Source organism: Mus pahari, chromosome X (assembly GCF_900095145.1).
Source record: "Mus pahari chromosome X, PAHARI_EIJ_v1.1, whole genome shotgun sequence".
NCBI classification, from domain to species: Eukaryota; Metazoa; Chordata; class Mammalia; order Rodentia; family Muridae; genus Mus; species Mus pahari.
In genome coordinates this window covers 138,030,823-138,051,957 of record NC_034613.1, presented here as the reverse complement: position 1 = coordinate 138,051,957, position 21,135 = coordinate 138,030,823, and the positions used below count along the sequence as shown (strand labels likewise).

The following is a 21,135-nucleotide window of genomic DNA, read 5'->3' as shown; positions in this document are numbered from 1 at the left end:
GTCTACAGAGTGAGTTCCAGGACAGCCAGGGCTATACAGAGAAACCTTGTCTCGGAAGAAGGAGGAGGAGGAGGAGGAGGAGGAGGAGGAGGAGGAAAAGGAGGAGGAGGCGGCAGACTTCTTATTGCAGGGTGGAAAAGCAATATAAACTAAACATGGCACTGTAGACATCAAGTGAATTCCAGATGAAAGGGAAAAGCTGTGGACTCTGCACCATGCCCTCTACTAGAAATACTGCCACTTATCAGACTGTTTGAATGCGGTATGTCCCAGAGTAAGAGAAGGCCACTTTAGAAGGCAAGTGGACTCCAGAACAAAAGGGACTACCTAGATCTTGCTTTGTACAGCCCTCTTGACTGCAACTGGACTGTTGTAAGGGAATTATGGAGTGTGTACTCAGCACTGCCAGCACCGTGTAGTCCCCAGAGATGAGCCTGCTTTGTTCTCCAAGGGGGATAAACAGTCAACAGCTTTGTGTGGCAGAAACCAGGAAATCCATTTGCCTGTTACTTCAAAGACAATGGTTGTGAAGAAAACAGTAAAAGCTATGCTAGCCCTCACTTTGTCCCAAGAGAAAAATGTAAAAGCCATGGGGATTCATTTCTTAGGGCCTTTGAGCTTTAGAAGGTAATAAGGGAGACAGACAGAGCCAATCATTATATAAGGAAAACCAACTTCATCAGGCTGAATATGAAGGAAATGAGCATCTAATATCTCCTATGTGATGTATTCCCCCTCAAGGCCTAAGTGCCTTTCCTCAATTCCTTATACCAACCCTATGAAGCTCAGGCTGTTGACCACACCTTTGGGGACAAGCAGTGAAAGACTATTTAACTTATCTAAGGCATGTGAGTTAGGAATTAATCCAAGCTACAGTTAAGAAGGAAGAATAAGCCAGAATCTCGGGGGGGGGGGACACTCTAGGTGTCAAGTATAAGGATTTCATTTTTGGAACATGAGAAATCAGAGAAAAAAATCCCTGCATAGGGAAGCATGGAATACGAGTTAACAAAGAAAACAACTCAGAAGAAGGTAGCTAGTTTCAGAGATGTGGGAAAGGCTTTGGAGACATAGCCCTAAATGAGTTGCATGACCCAAGAGAAGGGAAGTGCAGACGTAAAGCATTAAAAGATCTTGGAAGAAATACTATACCAGGTAAGAAAGGCTAATACAATCAAGACTGTAGATATCCATAGCACCATCAGTTGATGAAATCTGCTGGCTCTTTTGGAGCCAATGACCCCCTCTTACTTATCCTTGATGCCCAGCATATAGTCCAGATTGTGTCTGACAAATGAATGGATCAGTCAACTAATTAATACTTACAACGCATATTACCTATGGGTCATGGTTTTGTGAAGGCAAATTCCCAGACAGTCCAAAGACTAGAAGGACAGGAATGGTGGAGAAAAGGAGAGACAATGCTTCATTGTGGTGCTAAATAGGGAACCTACTATATGTCTGCTTAAAACACAATGGCATCAGCTGAACACAGCAGCCCATACCTCCAGTCCTAGCAGTTTGGAGACAGAGACAGGGCTGCTGAAAGCTAAAAGTCAGCTTGGTCTACACCGTTACTTCCAAGCCAGCTAAGGGCTGCTTAGTAATATCCTCTTTAAATAGAAAAGGAAAGGGCCCAGTGTTGAAACACAGGAGTCTATGGCGGCCATACCTCTTCAAACCATCACAGTTACCATCATTGCATGCTGTGTTCTGGTTCCAAATCTGCATCGTCTACTAACAGACCAGGGTGCCCACACCCACTGTATAGAACTTCCTAGAAAGGACCCAGCATGCCTTATGCCACAAAGGGAGGTCTGTCCGCCCATCCCTGCAATGCTCGGACAACACCCCCCAGAATGAACCAAGAAAGCTGTTGGCTGCCCGTTGATGTTCGTGCCTTCCAGGGCTGTGCATATCCGAGAGCAAAGACTTTTTAATGAATATATTTTACAAATACACCGCAGAATCACGCAATGCTTCCTGCGTTGGATGCAATCCTGGGCCACAAGTCTGCACACTCCTTTGCTACTGAACCTGTGATAGCAGAACCCTTCATCTCTCCTTTATTACTATGACCCCTGCGTTATCTTCAAAATAAAGAAACACCCCATCTTTTCTTCGATATGACTTTCGTTGTCGAATTACCACTGCTGGATGTACCTTTCCCCTTAGTTCTAGTTTGCCTTTCTTAACTGTGGCCATCACCATGTCCCCCACACCAGCAGCAGGAAGTCTGTTCAGCCGTCCATCCCTTGATTCCTTTCACAGAGATGATATACAAGTTTTTGGCTCCCGTGTTTTCCGCACAGTTGATCACAGCTCCGACCGGAAATTCCAGGGAAATCCGGAATTTCGCTCCAGAGGACCCACTGCGTCCTCGCTTCGACATCTTGAAGGTCTGGAAAGAGTCCGAACTTTTGATCCTCCTGCCTCCCTGCCATTGCAGCTGCAGCCACAGGCCTGTGTTACCAGCCCAGACTTGAGTCCTCTCTTCTAAAGAAAGGCTGTTCCCTACCAGCGACACCTGCAGCCTGCCGACCTCGGACAGCTGTCTCTCATCTCCCCACACAGGTTGCCCTGGTCACTTTTGGAACCAGGAACTTCACCAAAAGGCGCTAAGGCAAATGGTGCTGTAACCGTGGGATGTGAGGGCCTACCCTCTGGGAGATGATCACACATGGAAGTGGTCTCTGGAGAGGCTAGCCCCTCTCATCAGAGCGACCCCCACAGCAGCTCCACTGAGCCTTCTCTGTGCTGGGCTGGAAGTTGGGGTGACAAGTGAACCAGACAGGTTCTTGTCTCCATAGGGGCTAAGTCGGGTGAGGGAAGACAGCAGGTTCAGAAACAAGTAGAGGCTCTTCTTGTACCCCAAGGAAAAAGGAAGAGAAGGGGATCCCAAACTCGTCACACTTGAAAGGCTACTTGAGTGAGAATGGTTCAGGCACTTTCCCCGGAACAGAAGCCAGGCCTTGAGAGGAGGCTGGCCACACTCAATGCCTTGCAGTCACTGTCCTTATGTAAGAGGGAAGACAGGAGGAGATCAGGTTGTCCAGGTGGTGGCTGGCACCCTGAGCCCCAGGCATGGGGTGGGGCCATCCATTTAAACCTTGGGGGCTCTCTCTGGGTGTGTTTTGCTGAAAGGAGGTCTGGTCTATCTTCTAGAAGTCAGTCAAGCCTAATTTGTTTCTCAGCAGGAGAAAGGTGACCTCATTTACAGTCAAGAGGTACAGAGTGGCTAGCTGCTCGGTCATGTTTGGGGTAAGAAGGAGAGGCAGGGTTTTCCATTGAGTCAGGAGCGGGTGGTTTTGGCTTTGGCTGTTTTCTGTTCTGTTCTCTGTATGTGTGTTTCTGTGTGTATATGAGTGTCTCGTTTGTGTGTTTCTGTGTGTGTTAGTGTGTGCGCACTCGCACTGAGGAGTCCTTTCTGATTTGGAGACACAAAGCCTCATAATTAGTTCATGGCTGTTTCTCTCCCAATCTGGGGATCCAGAGCCTGGACGTTGAACAACCAAAAATGTTCACTGAAGCAGTCAGTCAAGGGCGTGAGCAGGAGACGGGAAGCAGGAGATGGGAAGTGTTGGGACAGTCAAACACAGGGGACCCCGACAGTGAAGAGGCCACACACATGCCATCACGCCTTACAACAACATGACCCTCACTTGGGCCTTACAGAGGGTGAACCTGAGAGAATGCATAGGAAACTGAAGTGGAAACTTCTAGATTCTTTGGAAAGTCAGCTATGTGAAATGATATTTTGCTGGGGCAGACACATGAAAGAATGTTTTCCTGAAGCAGATACAGGTGAAACCATGGTTTGGTTTGGTTTTTTTATTTTTTGTTTCTAGGGTTTTTTGTTTTGTTTTGTTTTGTTTTGTTTTGGGTTTTTTTCAAGGCAGGGTTTCTCTGTGTAGCCCTGGCTGTCCTGGAACTCACTCTGTTAGACCAGGCTGGCCTTGAACTCAGAAATCCACCTGCCTCTGTCTCCCAAGTGCTGGGATTAAAGGCATGTGCCACCACAGCCTGGCTGAAATCATGTTTTGATAGAGCAAAATCAAACACACAAAAGGACCCATGATGAAGGAGTATAAATATGATCCCACAGACATGAGAGACATGAGAGCACTGAGCATTGGTTTGGTTTGCTCTGCCTCACTACTCTTTACTAACGACACACATCTTGGTTTGCCTTACATAGCATTGTTGAGCTCAACTTGTGGTAACACTACCGCGATTGAGAGAAACTTGCCCAAGGACTGCTCACGCAGTTCCTGAAGCAGCCTGCTGCTTCCTCAGCCTCGCCTCAGGCAGGCTGGTAAGCCTGGTGGTTTCTTCAGGATTGAACTAAAGCTGTTGGTTCCGTGTGGCATTCGCCTGCCTAGAGGATTGGACTGAACCTACCAATTTGTATTTGGTGTTTGCTACAGGACCGAACTGCTGCCAAAGATCAAGCTCACCCACAAAGAACTATGCTGAACTTCCCCTACCCTAATAACTTTTCTCTTCCACTGCCTCTGCTGGGGGGTTGGTTAGAGGAGAGGTTGAACCCTTATTAAAAGTGGGTTGCAAAGAAAGAAAGGAAGAAAGAAAGAAAGAAAGAAAGAAAGAAAGAAAGAAAGAAAGAAAGAAAGAAAGAAAGAAAAGGAAAAAATGTAAGTGGCATCTTGAATTGTTGACACTGTGGGGATGGAATCAGGGCAGACACTGGAGTGTTGCCATTGTGTGAGGGGTCACTCATTCTTCACCAGCATGTATCACAAAGCCTCTGCAAACTTATAGAATAATTTATTTCTGTTTCCTCTTACACATTTACAGTCCATGCACAAGTATTCATACTAAACAGTAGAACAGAGAGTTCTATAAATAAGAAATCATGCATAGGTCCTCCAAAAGACAGAAAACATTTATTTTAGATAGCCAGAACGCATGTTTAAGAAGGTTTGGGGCAACAGTGTTTGTAATAGCTCAAAGATCTACATGTAAAGCATCCTAAATATCTACTAGGAGGGGAGGGCCTGAATAAATCATGGCATATTTAGTAATTAAATACAAAGAATTCCATGAATAATGATGTGAAATGTGTCCATTACTATCAAAAGACCAAATATCATGTGGATACATACTGTCTTACTTATGCCTGATCACCCAGGTTATAACATGGAATATGAACTCAACAAGTGTTTATTGACAGATAAATTAATCCATTCAGCCATCAATCTGTGAGGACCTAATACAATCCCATGAATGAAAGAGAAAATATACGAAGACACACAAATAGTGGATGGAGCTTGGAGACTCTTATAGAAGAATAGGAGGAAGGATTGTGGCCCCCAAAAGGTTAGAAACTCCATAGGAAGACCAATAGAGTCAAGTAATCTGGACCCTTGGGGTTCCCAGAGACTGAACCACCAACCAAAGAACATACATGGGCTAAACCTAGGCCCTCTGCACATATGTAGCAGATGTGCAGCTTGGTCTTCATGTGGGTCCCAAACAACTGGAGTTGAGTCTCTCCGAGAGCTTTTGCCTATGTGTGAGATATGTTCTTCTAGCTGGGCTGCCTTGTGTGGCCCCAGTGGGAAAGGATACACCTAGTCTCACAGAGACTGGATGTGCCAGGATGGGGGTATACCCCGGGGTGACCCCATCCACTCAGAGGAGAAGGGGAGGGGGAAAATCCTGGGAGGGGGTGACTGGGGAGGGGGCAGGGAGAGGGATGTAAAGTGAATAAATAATGCAAAAAATAATGCACATGTATACAGACATGTTTGTGTAAGCAAGTAATGACAGCAGTTGGGAGGGAGTCATAAAGATTCAGTTAAGTGTGTTTGCATATCAACTTGATTTTACAAAAAACATATAATATGCTGAAATAGGTTTCATTTCAAACAACATCAGTTATTTGCTAAAATAATTACCTTGTTCTGTGAAGCTCATCTTCATAGATGCTTAACATGCTGAACATGCTTAAATTACATTAATGGCAAGTTCCTATTTCACAAGTAAATAAATACTAATTGAATCAGACAAAAAGATGCATTTATTTTATGGACTGAATGACAAGGGGGTACTGGCCACCCTATGACAAGCAACCCATGAAGAAAACAGGAGATGTGAGCTCAAAGAACTCCACATCCATAGCTCATACTAGTCAGGATTCCAATCATACTGCTGTTAGTGTCCTAGGGAGACAACAAGATTCCATTAGGACCAATCCAAGATTGCTGTTCCTGGCCTGATTCCTCTCCATCTACTTGCCCGGGCCCTCCTTGTATAGGACATGGGGAGCCCCTGTCTATCTTCTGAGCCTGTTTTCTCCCTCGTATTTTTATAATAAGAGATGGGGTAGGGGGAAAGGGGCATGGAGGAGAGGGAGGTGGAGGAGAAAAATGGGGAAGAGAGAGGAGAGAAGAAACAGAGAGGAGAGAGGAGAGTGAGAAGAAGAGGGAGGGGAGAGAGGGAGGAGGGACAGGGAGAAGGGGTAAGGAGATAGAAGGGAGACAAAGAAGGGGAGAGGAGGGATTGAAGGGGGAGGGAAGGACAGGGAAGAGAGAGGAGAGGGAGAATGGAGAGAGAAAGAGGGGGAGAGAGAAAGAGAGAAGAGGAAAGTTGTGGTGGTTTAAATAAGTATGGGCTCCATAGACTTATTTATATGAATGCTTCATCATCTGGAAGTAGCAATACTTGAGAAAGATTAAGAGGTGTTGCCTTGCTGGAGGAAGTGTGTGTCACCAGAGGGGAGTCTTTGAGGTTTCAAATGCTCGAGCCAGACCCAGTGTCTCTTCCTATACCCTGTGGATCCTGGCGTAGAACTCTCAGCTACATTTCCAGCACCATGTCTGCCTTTGTGCTGCTAAGATGATAACGGACTAAATCTCGGAACCTGTAAGCCAGCCCCAATTAAATACGTTCCCTTATAAGGGTTGCCATGGTCATGGTGTCTCTTCAGAGCAATGGAAATCCTAAGACAGAATGGGAGGCAAAGAGAGGAAGAGAGAAACTTTGAACACAACATGAAGCCACTTTCCCACATTTCCCTAACCACCTCTGCTTTATTCTTGCTCCATTGTGTTTTCCTTATTTGAAAGCATCAATTTGTCATCAGTTTGTCTGTACCCTTTCAATATGACACCTCTTGGCTTTTTTGTGCTCACCTTTTTCAATAAATTTGACTCATTTACCAAACTCCCACATATGTCTTATTATGGCTATGATGATTCTACTTCTTCACAAATACCCACTCATAACTTAGTATGTGGGCCCAGGTGCTGTGTATCTAGAAAAAGAGGAAGACAACTCCAGGACGTAGTCTCTCCTCTACCCTAGACGTTACAGACTAGGATACCCTGTTTAACAATACTACTAGAAATAGTCTGAAAGCTGGCTCACTAGGCACCGTGCATATAACTCAGTTGGTACAGTGCTTGCCTACCATGCATGAAGCTCTTGGTTCAAGCCCCATCATCACATAAAAATGGGTGTAGTGGTACACATCTATAATCCTAGCACTCGGAATGTGGAAGCAGGATGATAGGAATTTAAGGTCTTCTTTCACTATATCTCAAGTTCAAGGCTAGCCTAGGCTACATGAGAAACCATACGTACCTCCTAAAAGACAATTGGCTGGAAAAAAAACTGAGTTGCTAGAAGAATATAGAAAGGAACAATCTTTTGAACTGACTTTCTGAAATTACCAATTTTGCTTGATCTGTCCTGGTTTTTGTTTGTTTAAACAATTTTTTAATGTTTATTTGCTTTTAAGGCAGGGTTTGACACAGTCCAGTCCTTATAATTTGGAACTTGCTATGCTGTTAAAGGTGATCTTGAACTCCTGATGCTTCTGGCTGTCCATTCCAGGGACTACAGACTACACCATGCTACACTCTGATGTTCAAAAGCCACATCTATAATTCTGGTGTCGTGTACATGAAGAACTCATGAAGCGTCTTCCACCTCAACTATTTTATAAAAATGGTATGTAAAATACCGTGAAAGGCTAATATGAGCTGCGATTTTCCTGCTCATAGACACATGGTTCACACTGGAAGCATCATGTCATGTCAAAAACGCCTGCAGCTTAAAAGATAGAAGAGACACAAAGCCAGAGGGCTCCCACGTGCAACTACTGCAGGCCCTTGGCATCCGTTTCCTTGTGTACAACATGGGTGTGATAGGCAGAGACTGCTTTACAGGAGGGCTTCCTTTTACTTGACTCCATCCTTTGTAACATTTGGTTTTACATTCATAAATCTAGTAGAAAGCAGCTTTGTTAAATTACCTATACCAGCTCAACCAATTTTCTTTTCACCAGCCTTTCTTCCCATAAGAGAGACATAAAGGCATCACACTGAGAAAACATAATCAGCGAGGTCCCTAAGCACACCAGTTCTGTTGCTTGCCTCGAGCTACTCTCAGGCCTTGGCTTTAGCCTTAGTGCACCTCTCACTTCACGAAGGTTTCCTCGGCCTAAGCAGCTAGTCTTTGGGAGAAGAATTCTGGATTTCTGCAGGGAAGAAAATCCAACATATTAAAGCACTTTGCTCTTCTCTGCTTTAGCAAGGCTGATTTGGGCAAAATGCCCAAAAGAACTCAACATATTTATAGAGTTCTGTTTGATCTACTTTTAAATGCTCCATGCAGAGTCATTCAAGCGAAATGAGAATACAGAATTTTAAAGGAAAAACTGAGGAAAGATTCTAAATATAGGTTATTTGTTGGGCATAAGCAAGGCCTCTCCCTTCTCCCCAATAATCTGCCCTCCAAAATATTTTAAGGTGTTTTCAATTTTGCTGCTGACAAATGGATCTCTCAGACACCAAAAATTTATGGTAAAAAATGGAAGAGGAGGAGGAGGAGGAACGGGAGGAGGAGGAGGAGGAGGGGAAGGGGAAGGGGAGGAGGAGGAAGAGGAGGAAGAAAAGATGATAGAGGAGGAAATGATGGAGGGAGGGACAGAGGAGGAGGCAACAGAAAAGATGAACATTTTTAAAAAATTGTGAAAGGCATCTAGAAACATCCCAGAAACCCTCATCTGGGTTCTATATCTCTTCCTGAGTCTTAGAGAAGCTGAGAGGAAAACATCACAATGAAATCGAGAATGTCCCAGTTTTTAAAGTACCAACAAATGGCACTGTGGTAGGAAGATGACTGAGAGGGCGACAGAAAGTTCCACATAAGCATCTCTTGGAGGAAAGGAAGATCTCTGCCACGAGTGGTGACTTTTTGTTTTTGTTTTTGTTTTTTTGTTTTGTTTTGTTTTGTTTTGTTTTTGGTTTTTTCGAGACAGGGTTTCTCTGTATAGCCCTGGCTGTCCTGGAACTCACTTTGTAGACCAGGCTGGCCTCNAACTCAGAAATCCGCCTGCCTCTGCCTCCCGAGTGCTGGGATTAAAGGCGTGCGCCACCACGCCCGGCTGTTTTTGTTTTTTTAAAGCTGACTCATTCATAACATGGATTCCCTTCTATTCCCTATCAGAACAAAGAAGTAGGGTCCAGAGAGTGAGGAAGACCTAGGTGCTGATGAGTTGTTTTTTTTTTTTTTTTTTTTGAAACCAATAATGGCTTAAAGTCTCACAACTCATTCCTTGAGATCTAAGAGGGTCACATAAACAGAGGTCCTTAATTGGGGTCTTTGAGCAGAAACAAGGGGGTCTGTCACCAAAGAGATGGCTCAGGGGGTAAAGATGTTTGCTGCCAAGCTGGAGGACCAGAATTCTAACCCCAGGAAGTATGTGGTGGAAAAACAGAGGACTTACTTCCCCAAGTAAACTACTGACCTCTACACACACATGCTGGCTCAGCATGCTACCAAGACATACATGAATAAATGTAATTGGATTTTCTTACAAATGATTTGGGGAAATCTGAAACTTGGATAGGGGCTTGGAATGCAGCTCAGTGATGGGGCGCTTTCACGGCATGTCCAAGACCATCCCTACCACTAATAAATGCATAAACTTAGACAGGAAGAAAAATGGTACCGTCCTCTAGCTAAAATGGGGCTTTTTATTATTCCCATAAACAAAGGCAACACAGTACTTGGAGACTGACAGCACTTGTGAACATTTCTTTCTTTCCTATTCATCACAGACATTTCAGTCCACAACTGCAGCTCTCTTGAAATGTCATCTACACTCACCTCTACTTCATTTCCATTCATGATCCCTTCTAGGCACACTGGGATCTGACTTTTTAACAAATCAACCAAGAAAACGCATCACATATGTTTCTGCAATATTTGGATAACTGCATTGATGTGGTTGGTTTCCCTTGCAATATTATAGATTCAATTAATTTATAAACAGCACCTTTGTGAGATGGTCTATAGGTTTTACTAGTGAAGAATCTTTAATTCCTGCTTCAAACTTGTGGTTTCCAAGGAAACACAAAAGAAGATTTTTTAAAAATCAAATAAAGGAGTAAACACACAGCTGGAATCTGTTCGCTGGAATGTCTCACAGGCCAATGGAAATGCACACGACAACGAAAGAATCACTTCAGGTGACCCCACAAATCGTGATCTAAAATAGCTCCTAAACCTGATAAACAGCTTCAGTGCAGTAGCTGGATATAAAACTAACTCAAACAAATCAGTGGCCTTCTCTACACGAAGGAAGGACAGATGGGACGAGAAAGAAATTAGGGAAACAACACCCTTCACAATAGTCACAAATAATATAAAATACCTTGGGCTTGTGGACGTTGTACATCGTGGTGCGGAGCCTAGTGCGCACCACGATGTACAACGTCCACAAGCAGTGGGAGTGGGTGGGTAGGGGAGCAGGGGCGGGAGGGGGTAATAGGGAATTTTCAGGATAGCATTTGAAATGTAAATAAAGAAAATAATAATTTAAAAATAAAATAAAATAAAATAGCCTTGTGGGCACAGTGTTCATGAGGCCACTTGCCAAGTGTCTTCTTATTACTCAGGTCAGTAGCTAATGAGGGATCACTCTGTCATGTGGCACTTTTGATCAAAGCCAAGTGCAATGGCCATGCCCCCTTCTTCCGCAGAGACCAAAACAGCTCATTTTCATGCTGACAATCGCCACTGCCCTCTCCCAACTCAGCCCAACCCATCATTCCCTTCCCTAGCTACTGAACTTCTAGAAAGCACTATATGCCTGCCATGCCCTTGGGGACAAAGAGATATCAGGGCTTCTGTGTACCTATAGGGCTTCACAAACCTGTGGCTCTTGGCCCTGTTTAGCAGCATTGTCATTGTCTGCATGGGGATCCCTGCCACCGGTCAGATAGCAGAGATACATATCATGCATAAAGGAAAGAAAGTTTATTTCAATATTTACAGCAGGATTTGCTAGAGGAACTGCCTGACTACCACCAAGACCTTAGCTCTATGGTATCGCTAGAGGGTAACGGGTTTTAGGGACAGTAAGTTCAGCAGATACCAAAGGCCTACTTCTTCCAAGAAAAAAAAAATCTAAAAATTACAATTCCACTTTTAAGAAGTTATACTCTAGATAACACTTGGAATAATACCTTTGTCTTCTGTTGCAGTGATAAAACACTGACCAAAAGCAATGAGGAGAGAAAGGGGTTTATTACATCTTGTGAGTCCATCATCAGGTAAAGTAAAGACAGGAACCTGGAAGCAGGAACTGAAGTAGAAGCCATGAAGGAGCAATGTACTGGTTCACTCAGCCTGCTCTCTTATACACCCCAGGACCCAAAAGTAGCATCCCTCTAGGTGGGCTGGGTCCTCCTACATCAATCATTAATCAAAGAAATGTCCCACAGACATGCCCACAGACCAATCTGATCGCTTCAGTTCTTCAATTTTGCTTCCTTCCTCCCAAGTGACTATAATTTATAGCAAGTTGACAAAAAACCTAACTGCTACAGATATAGATGGATGTGTGTAAAATATTGCTAAATTATTCAAAACAGTGAAAAATCAGAAACATTCTAAATGTCCTCCTATTAGGGGACCGATTAGTTAAATAATAGGTATGCTACATTGAGTATTAAAGAAATGGTATAATCTAAGTGGACTAACACAAAAAGACTTTTAAGATTCTATCTAATCAAACAAAAATATTATAATAAAAAAATGAACAGTAGGATTCCCCCATCTGTGCCTAAAAACAAAACAAAACACTGTCATGTTTCTTGGCACGAAAGAAGATGAAGAGGGAGGATCACACGGCTCAAGACCCTGTTCTTAAACAAAAACAAAAAGGATATCAGTGTGTATGCTACAGTGTACTGAATCAGCCTGTCTCATATGCAATTAACACTTCCTTACTGGATAACCACAACTTCTTAGAACTTATATCAATGTAACTCTGCAGAGAGAGATAGCAGCTGATGGAGATAATCGGGAACTAGATGTTTCCCAGAAAGTATGACTGGGGGAAGGGGTTGGAGATTATTCTTTATACTGGGTCTACCTAAGAACATTTAGGATGAGTCTAAAAGAAAATATACAAACTCAAAGAGAAATAAAATGACAGTGTAGATGAAGTGACAAAGCACCAAAGCTGTTGGAGGGAGCATCTGGTTGTGCTGGTCAGAGTAACAAAACCATGCAGAACTTGGGGCTTCCTCTGGAGCTGCAAATAGGTTTCCTCCAAGGCCCCTCTGGAGGGATAGCACAAAGAACAGAGAGGGCTTCAAAGCAACTGAAAGAGCCTTGAACTTGAAAGAAAAGGGCTGGCTGTGAATGAAGTGGAGTTTGTTTGTTTCTTTGGGGTTTTTCATTAAGTTTTTAGATTAACATTCAAAGGAATGGGTTTCCCCATACCACCTTCACTCAGATGGGTCATTATGTTTTGTTCTCATTTGTTCCTTCACCCACCCCCCCACCCCCCCACCCCCACCCCATCCCCACCCTGTGTCCCCTACCTTCAGCTGGCTCCCTTTCTTCCCCAGTTAGTCCCTCTTTCTGCTTTCCTATCACCTTCTCCCACCTCCTTTGCTGTCTTCTCCTTGTCTTTCATGAGCAGTGAAGGATTCTAAGCAGCCGTTTCCCCAGCATGTACCTATTTGTTCAAAGCAAATAGACTTTTCCCCTTTCTTTAAAAAACTCCTGGTTCCTTATAAGTACAGGAAAGACCCAAAGGTGTGCTTCAGAAAATGGTAATACACATTCAGACTTTTCAGTTTTCCCAACTGATCTGTACCTTTAACCCTCAGAAGGAGGGAACCAAGTGTCATGGAGAGTATAAATTTAGAATTTGTGCATCTAGGAAGTGTCAATCTAGAAGTCTTAAGGCTAGAAAAGTAGTGAAGATTCCTTCGTGGAACAGTAAAAAGGAACAACAGATAAAACCATAAAAGGGACAAAAATAAATGTACAATTATCTCCACAACAATACTATTTTTTGCCAGCACTCACCAAACCCAGACACTATTGCACATGCCAGCAAGATTTTGCTGAAGGGACCTTGATATAGCTGTCTCATATGAGGCTATGCCAGTGCCTGGCAAATACAGAAGTGGATGTTCACAGTCATCTATAGGATGGAACACAGGGCCCCCAATGGAGAAGCTAGAGAAAGTACCCAAGGAGCTGAAGGGATCTGCAACCCTATAGGTGGAACAACAATATGAACTAAGCAGTACCCCCAGAGCTCGTGTCTCTAGCTGCATATGTAGCAGAAGATGGTGTATTCAGCCATCATTGGGAAGAGAGGCCCCTTGGTATTGCAAACTTTATATGCCCCAGTACAGGGGAATCCCAGGGCCAAGAAGTGGGAGTGGGTGGGGAGGGGAGCAGGGCGTGGGATGGGTATAGGGAACTTTTGGGATAGCATTTGAAATGTAAATAAAGAAAATATCTAATAAAAATAATTTTAAACAGTTAAATGTCTTTACTTCAACAGGCCAGATTATAGCGTTGTCTCTAGATTACACATGAGTATACATCTTCCTTGCAAAAGCAAACTTTCTGGAAGGCAGGAACTAAGTTTTTCTAAGAGAGGTTGGCAAATGTGATTTGTAAAGGGCCAGAGACTACTGGAGGCTCTATGGGCCACGCTACATAACTGCTGTTGTAGTGCAAACCGTTGTACATACCAACTTCTGGCTAGGGCCAAATCTAGTTATTTATTCAAAAAGGGGGAGGTGCAGATTTTGCCACATTAGGCCCATGGACCAGCTTGCCTGATCTATAAGACATAAAAAGGGTCTAAATTAGAGACTAAGATTTTTATTTGTTTGTTTTTGATATTTTTAACAGGGAGAACAAGAAGCATTCCTAAGACTGAATCATCAGCTTAGACGTGACATCCCTCTGAAACATCTGTCCTCATCCCTCTCCACCCCCACCCCTGCCAGCAAGGAACAGCCCAGACCCAGTGTGCAAAGCTCTCTTCGGCTTGCCATGCTGCCCAGCACCTACTTACTTCTTAAATTCAGATTCTCAAGAATAGGATCCTAAGAGAATTTCCTTTCGAGTACATCCAGCTGTCCAGTGCCTAGACCCAAAGGGATGTGATGGTCAAGCTTTGTCAATCTGACAGGCGACTCGGAAACTCATGTCTGCTCTGTGTCTGTGATGAAGTTTCTAAAGAAGTCTTCCTGAGGAGGGACTGTAGACTGTCCTGCGTGTGATCAGCAGCAGCAGCTTATGAGCTAGGTTCCCCAACTAAGATGAAAGGAGGGAGCGGGCTACCAGTATGGAGGTCCTAGAAGTAGAGCCCAGTTCCTTGCTTCTTCCTTTTTATTTGTTCTTTGAGAATTTACTCCAATGTATTTTGATCTTCACTCCCTCCCCCAGCTCCTCCCAGCTCCTCCTCTTCCTTACTCACACAACTTTATGTCCTCTTTCTTTTTTTTTAAACCCATTAACTATAATGTGTGCTACCCATATACTTTTTTAGAGTATAATTAGAACATTTCTCCCTTCCCTTTCCTCCCTTCATATCTTCCCATAGAACCCCTTCAACTCTCTTTCAAATTCATGGCCTCTAAAGAAAATTAACTGTTATTACATGCGTATATGTATACATATATACATATATAGTCCCAAATATAACCTGCTCAGGCTATATGATGTTACTTATATGTCTATCTTTTCAGGGTTGACCATTTGGCATTGGATAACCAATTGGTGTACTCTTCCCTGGGGAAGACTATTTTTCCCGCTCTGAGCATATCTTACTTATCTGTAGCTCTTTGTGTAGGGTTGAGGCCTTGTGCTCTTGCCCTGTCCATTTTTACATGTCTACTGGTGTTGTCTTTGTTCAGTCACATTTGGGCAGTCATGTTGGTGAGACATTATTAGGTGATACAGTCTTTCAGCATACTGCCTGATCCTTTAGCTCTTATGATCCTTTGGTCCCCCTCTTCCTCAAACATTCCATGAGCCCTCAGTACAGGAGTTGTTCTGTAGATGTATCCATTGGAACTGGTGAGCCTGGCTTTTATATAAGGGCTGGGGATACAAACTCAAGTCCCCATGTTTGCACGGCAAGCACTTTATCAACTAAACTATCTCCCTAACCTCCTCAAAACACTAATTTTAAAGGACATTGGAAGCATTAATTTCATAGAAGCAGGTCTGTAGCTCTACTGACATGGTAAGAATGCTTGTCTACATCATTGGGAAGAGAGGCCCCTTGGTCTTGCAAACTTTATATGACCCAGCACAGGGGAAGGCCAGGGCCAAGAAGTGGGAGTGGGTGGGTAAGGGAGCAGGGGCGGGGGGAGGGTATAGGGAACTTTCAGGATATCATTTGAAATGTAAATAAAGAAAATATCTAATAAAATAAAATAATAAGTTAAAAAAAGAATGCTTGTCTAGCATGCATGAAGCCCCAGTTTTGCACCACATAAATTGGTCCTTGTGAAGCACTTCTGTAATCCCAGAACTCAGGAGACCGATGCAAGAGACTTAAAAAGCCTAAGTTACCCTTGGTTACAAACCAAGCTTGAGGCCAGCCTGAACTACTTGAGATCCTGACTCAAAAAACAGTTACTAATTCTCTACTAGTAGTATATATACTTTAGCTACCTAATACAAACAAAAACTTAGGAAATCTCTCCTAGCACAGAACTCTCTCACCATCGTCATCCTTACCTCCTCCCATGATATACACAATACAGTTGAATAAGAAATATGACATTAGAATCGTTGACAAAATTTCTTAGCTGGTGATAGTGGGTAGACAGGTCCTGAATATTCATGCTACTATTGATTCCATGGTAAAGGGTATAATAGATAAAGTTACCATTCTAGTCATTTTCTTTATACATTTTAATACTAAGTGCATTCCCACTCTTGTGTCTTCACTACCATCTATCTATGAATCTCCCCCCCCCCCATTTTCCAAAACTGAAACTCAATATCATCTACTAAACAATAAGTTCGCATTCTGACACCAGGTCCTAGAAATTACCATTCTGGCTCATACCTCCATGATTTTGACTAATCTGGGCACCTCAATAAACAGAATCATTTCATTTGTGTCTTTAGGGGCTGGCTTATGTCACCTAGCATAATGCCCTCAAAGTTCATCCATGCTGTAGCAGGTGTCAGAATCTACCCCCCCTTTAAATACTGAACAGTATTTAATTGCATGTATCAGTCACATTTTGTTTATCTATTCATCCTTGAACAGACATCTTATGTCTACTGTGAATACTGCTCTGAATATGTATGCATATGTGCCTATTTGAGCTCCTTCTTGCTCCTTTCTTATGTGTCTCGTATAGCCTTGGTTTGAAATAGTAAATATGCTAAAGGAAACATATTACTTACCAGCCCATCCCCAGCCATCATCTAACAAGCTTTAGGGACTAGATTGGCACATAGCAATTCAACCCAATTCCCCATGAATAATGTCATTCTACACCCAATAAATATGGAGATGGTGTGAAAGTCCTCTCGAGGCAGCCTTCTGAGGAGTGCAGAGCAGAATGCAAACAGGATGCACATTTCACTCCCTGCCCAGCCATGTGCAATAAAGCAGAGTGGAGAGTGTGGGGCAGAAACCCCCTCTGCTATGGAGTGAGTGAAAATGGATGTTTTATCAAAAGCAGAAACACCATTTTAACTTCATTTCTCAACCAAAATTCACAGTTAAACTGTCCTAGTAAGCAACCAGAAATCTCCAACGCTCTCCCAAAGATTTGGACAGGCCATGTAGACACTCAACTGAGACAACAAACATTTGCTCCCTCTAACAGGCTGGGGGGGGGGTAACATGGCATCTCAATGCTCCCTCCTGTAGACCCTGAGAAGAGTTTGCAAGATGAGGAGTAGAACCCTCAAGCTGTGAAACATTTCAAAATGCTTAAAAGGTCAGACTGAGGGCACACGGGTGAGAGTGTTTTGAGAACTACAGATAAACAGCACCATAGCCATGATCCGCTGTGCTGGTTCTGCTCGAAGGGAGACAGAAACAGAAACTAGAAATAGCTACCAGGTTCAAAGTTATTAGAAACTTCACCACCAATTGTAAAGAAGAAGAAACTGACACATGCATTCAAAGGTGGAAGAAGGGGCTAAAGAGGTAGCTTAGCAGTTAAGAGTATATACTGTTCTTACAAAGGACCTAGGTTCAGTTCACAGCACCCATATCAGGCCATTCATCCACCTTGAACTCCAGCTCCAGGGAATCTGATCCCATACTCTACCTCTGTAGGCACCTGCACTTATATGCACAACACACACACACAAGCAGTGGTTTGGTTTGGTTTGGTTTGGTTTGGTTTGGTTTGGTTTGGTTTGGTTTGGTTTGGTTTGGTTTGGTTTTCAAGACAGGATTTCTATGTGTATCCCCAGCTGTCCTGGATACTCTGTAGACCAGACTGGTCTTGAACTCACAGAGATCCACCTGCCTCTGCCTCTGCCTCCTGAAATTAAAGGTGTGCACTACTACTGCCCCATTACACACAATATTTTTAAGATAAGTAAACAAAAGGTAGAAAGATGTCACTAGAATCCATAACCACTGGTAAAATGGAGAACTATATGCACAGATATCTCACGTCCATGCCTGAAGGTCTCTGAACAAAGTTAGGTAGAAGTATGAATGAAGAACAGTAAAATATATAAATGAATTTCTGGACTCACAAATGTTCCAGTCTTGTTCGGAGCTTCTGAACAGAACAAGGTATTTGCCATATTACCCAGCCTTGCTGGTTCACCCAGGTCTGATAGCCTATGGCTGTGTGATATTGAAAGGGAAGGCATTCACATTCAGATCTCTGTGCTTTTGTTTTGTTCCAATTTCAAAGCTGACACTCATCAGGTCTAATAAATGATCATTTTCTATTTTCGATTTCTTTCAGGCTTTGTGCAGAGTGAGTTCATACATCAATGTGAATGGATCAATACAGTTGATAATTTATGATGATGTAGATGGAGAGATTGATCCGACAAACCACCCAACTGATCCTTGCCTCTCTTCCTTCTTGCTTCCTGGGTTTAGTCATTTTTGAATCTATGAACACTTTCTCCAGAAAGGATCAGTGGGAAACAAGGTCAATATAAAACAACATCCTATGTATCTCTAACAACAGACTTCGAGCTATACTGCAAAAGGGTTTAGTGGGTCAGCTCTGTCTGGATTTCAACGGTCCAGATTATTTTTGTGCTCTCTATACAGATATAAATAAAATCTAATGGAACAAATACATACCCACCCAAGGAACCCACTATATAACAGGTTGGAACCCAGAAAATGAGTTAAGGAGAGGGAAATAGAGTAAGACAGAGCAGAAAGAAGGATGGCATACTGCCAAGACAGAAAGCAGAAAGGAGGATTTTTTTAAAAATTTAAGTCATATGTTATGATAGCAATACAGTTTACATACTAAGTGACAGGAGTCTTTCAAATATTACAGTGACCTGTACATAGATACCAGACAAGAGGGAAAAAAGAGAAGTATAAATTGTTGTAACTGTATGGTTGTGGGGTGTGTGCGTATGTGGTGTGTGTGTGTATGTGGTACGTGTATGTGTGGTATGTGATGTGTACTTATATATAAACATATATATTATAGCCCTTTCATTTCTTACATCTCATGGTTTTTAATCTTTGTTCATGGCATGTCAGAGACTCCAGAAAATTGGGTTATTTTTCCCTTTCTGTATATAATTCCAAATGTCTTACCTTTTATCACAATGCTTTAGTCGGAGTGAATTACAAAGGAAACTAATTTATTCAAAGGGAACCAACACTAATCTCCTGGTGATATTATCAAAGATTGCTTTAAAGTTAAAAGTCAAGCATAAAACAACTGCTATCATTTCTTTTCTTGAACAGTATTTTAAAAGAATATATTACTATTAAGAGTATGCTATGCCATCTGTTTGCTTTACTCTGACAAAAAAAAATGGGCTCCCAAAATGGATTAAAAGAAATAAAAGGTGATCCTTTTGTTTTAAAAAAAATGTTTTGTAAATTATACTTTTTCCTTTGTAAAGAATGATTCTATTCAAGAGTCCATCCAAGCTACCCCTAGGGTGAAAGAGAGATGGGGAGAGGAGCGGGGTTCCTGGCACCATCCCTTACAGAGGTTGTGACATCCCAAATCTTCAAGGAGCCAACTGCAGGCAGAAACACCAATTATCAGACTTGACTGCATAGCTCAGTGGTCCTACCAACCTGACAACCAGAGCTGTCATAATCACATGAGCCAATCACCCAACCCCCTCTTGCTTGCTTTTGTAACTTTGCCCTCTTTGTACTGATCCTACACCTATCTGGGAAGAGAGAACTCACAAGAAGGAAGTGCCTCCATCAGACTGGCCTGCAAACAAATCTATGGGACAGTCACTTGATGAATGATTGATGTAACAGTGGTCAGCCCACTGTGGGCCCTATTGCCCCTGGGCAAGTAGTCCTAGGTTGTAGAAAAAAAAGGAAGCAAACCATTGAGAGCAAGCCAGTAAGCAACATTCCTCCATGGTTTCTACCTCTGTTCCTACTTGACTACATGTTCTGGCTTCCCTTGATGCTGAATTATGATGCTGAAGTGTAAGATTAAATAAACCATTTCCTCCTCAAGTTGCTTTTGGCTATGGTGTTTATTGTAGCAATAGAAATTAAACTAATACATCCCCTGTTCCTGACAAAGGTGATGACAAACATCACCAGATCAAACATTAGAGAGGGCAAAGCTCAGAATGGAAAGGGGATATCTAAGTCTGACCCATAAATTCCAACAAAAAGAGCAGAGTGTACATGTAGCTGTATATGAAATTAAACGAACTATACACATTCATTCAGAATACCCTGGGAGACAGTATAAGATCAAATACACATTAAAATGATGACATGGACCTGGGAAGATGGCTCAGCTGTCAAGGAGCCACACACACACACACACACACGAGGACCTGAGCTCAGACAACCTATGTAAAAGCTAGTAGGGTCAGTAGAGCTGTCTGTAGCCCCGGCTGAGGAAATGGAGACAGGCAGACCAGGTGGCGCACTGGCCAGCCAACTGAGCCAAGCCGACAAGTCCCAGGTTTCATCAGAGGCTGTCTCAAAAAATAAGATAGGGAGCAATCAAGGAAGACATCCAAGGTTGACTTCTGGCCTTTACAACTTGCACACCAGCATGCATATATGCCCACACCCACATTGATATATACCATACATGCACATACACAAAATAATGATAACAACAAAATAATGACGTGAAGTTAAAGCCTTTCCTTGGCCTGGACACATTCTCCCACTAGTGTCTTGAGGCATAATAAGTAAATGTGAACAATTCTGGTGTTTCCTCTCCAAACATTTACCATACCATCGGCTCCAATAGCCATCACATGCCTCCAGTGATGTGACTTCCAGTTCAGACTTCTTCCTGTGCAACTGTATTTGCCTTTGCATACTCTACTAACCAACTACCATTATCAGGCCAGGAACTAGGTTCCTTAGCTTCACTTTACTAGCCATCTGCTTACTGAATCTCTCCTCTCCCTCAGCACTCAGGGACCAAAGATCAGTTTTCTGAATGGCAGAATTTTAACAGCTTCTTTTTAAATTTTTAAAAATTACTGCTCCCCCTCCAAACCCTCTCATGCTCCCCACTCACTCTCAAATTCACAACCTCTCCTTCTCTAGTTGTTACTCATACACACATATTCATACACACATGCAGACATACGTAGAAATGCATATATATATATATATATATATATATATATATATATATA

The 21,135-nt window shown here is 42.8% G+C and overlaps 1 protein-coding gene and 1 pseudogene across 7 annotated transcripts in view; both read right to left on the bottom strand.

Annotated features, from left to right (window-relative positions):
- Sh3kbp1 (SH3 domain containing kinase binding protein 1) overlaps nucleotides 1-21,135 on the bottom strand; it is a 341,291-nt gene that overhangs the window by 176,022 nt on the left and 144,134 nt on the right. The gene's annotated exons all lie outside the window — the stretch shown is intronic.
- LOC110314277 lies at nucleotides 1,970-2,392 on the bottom strand (annotated as a pseudogene).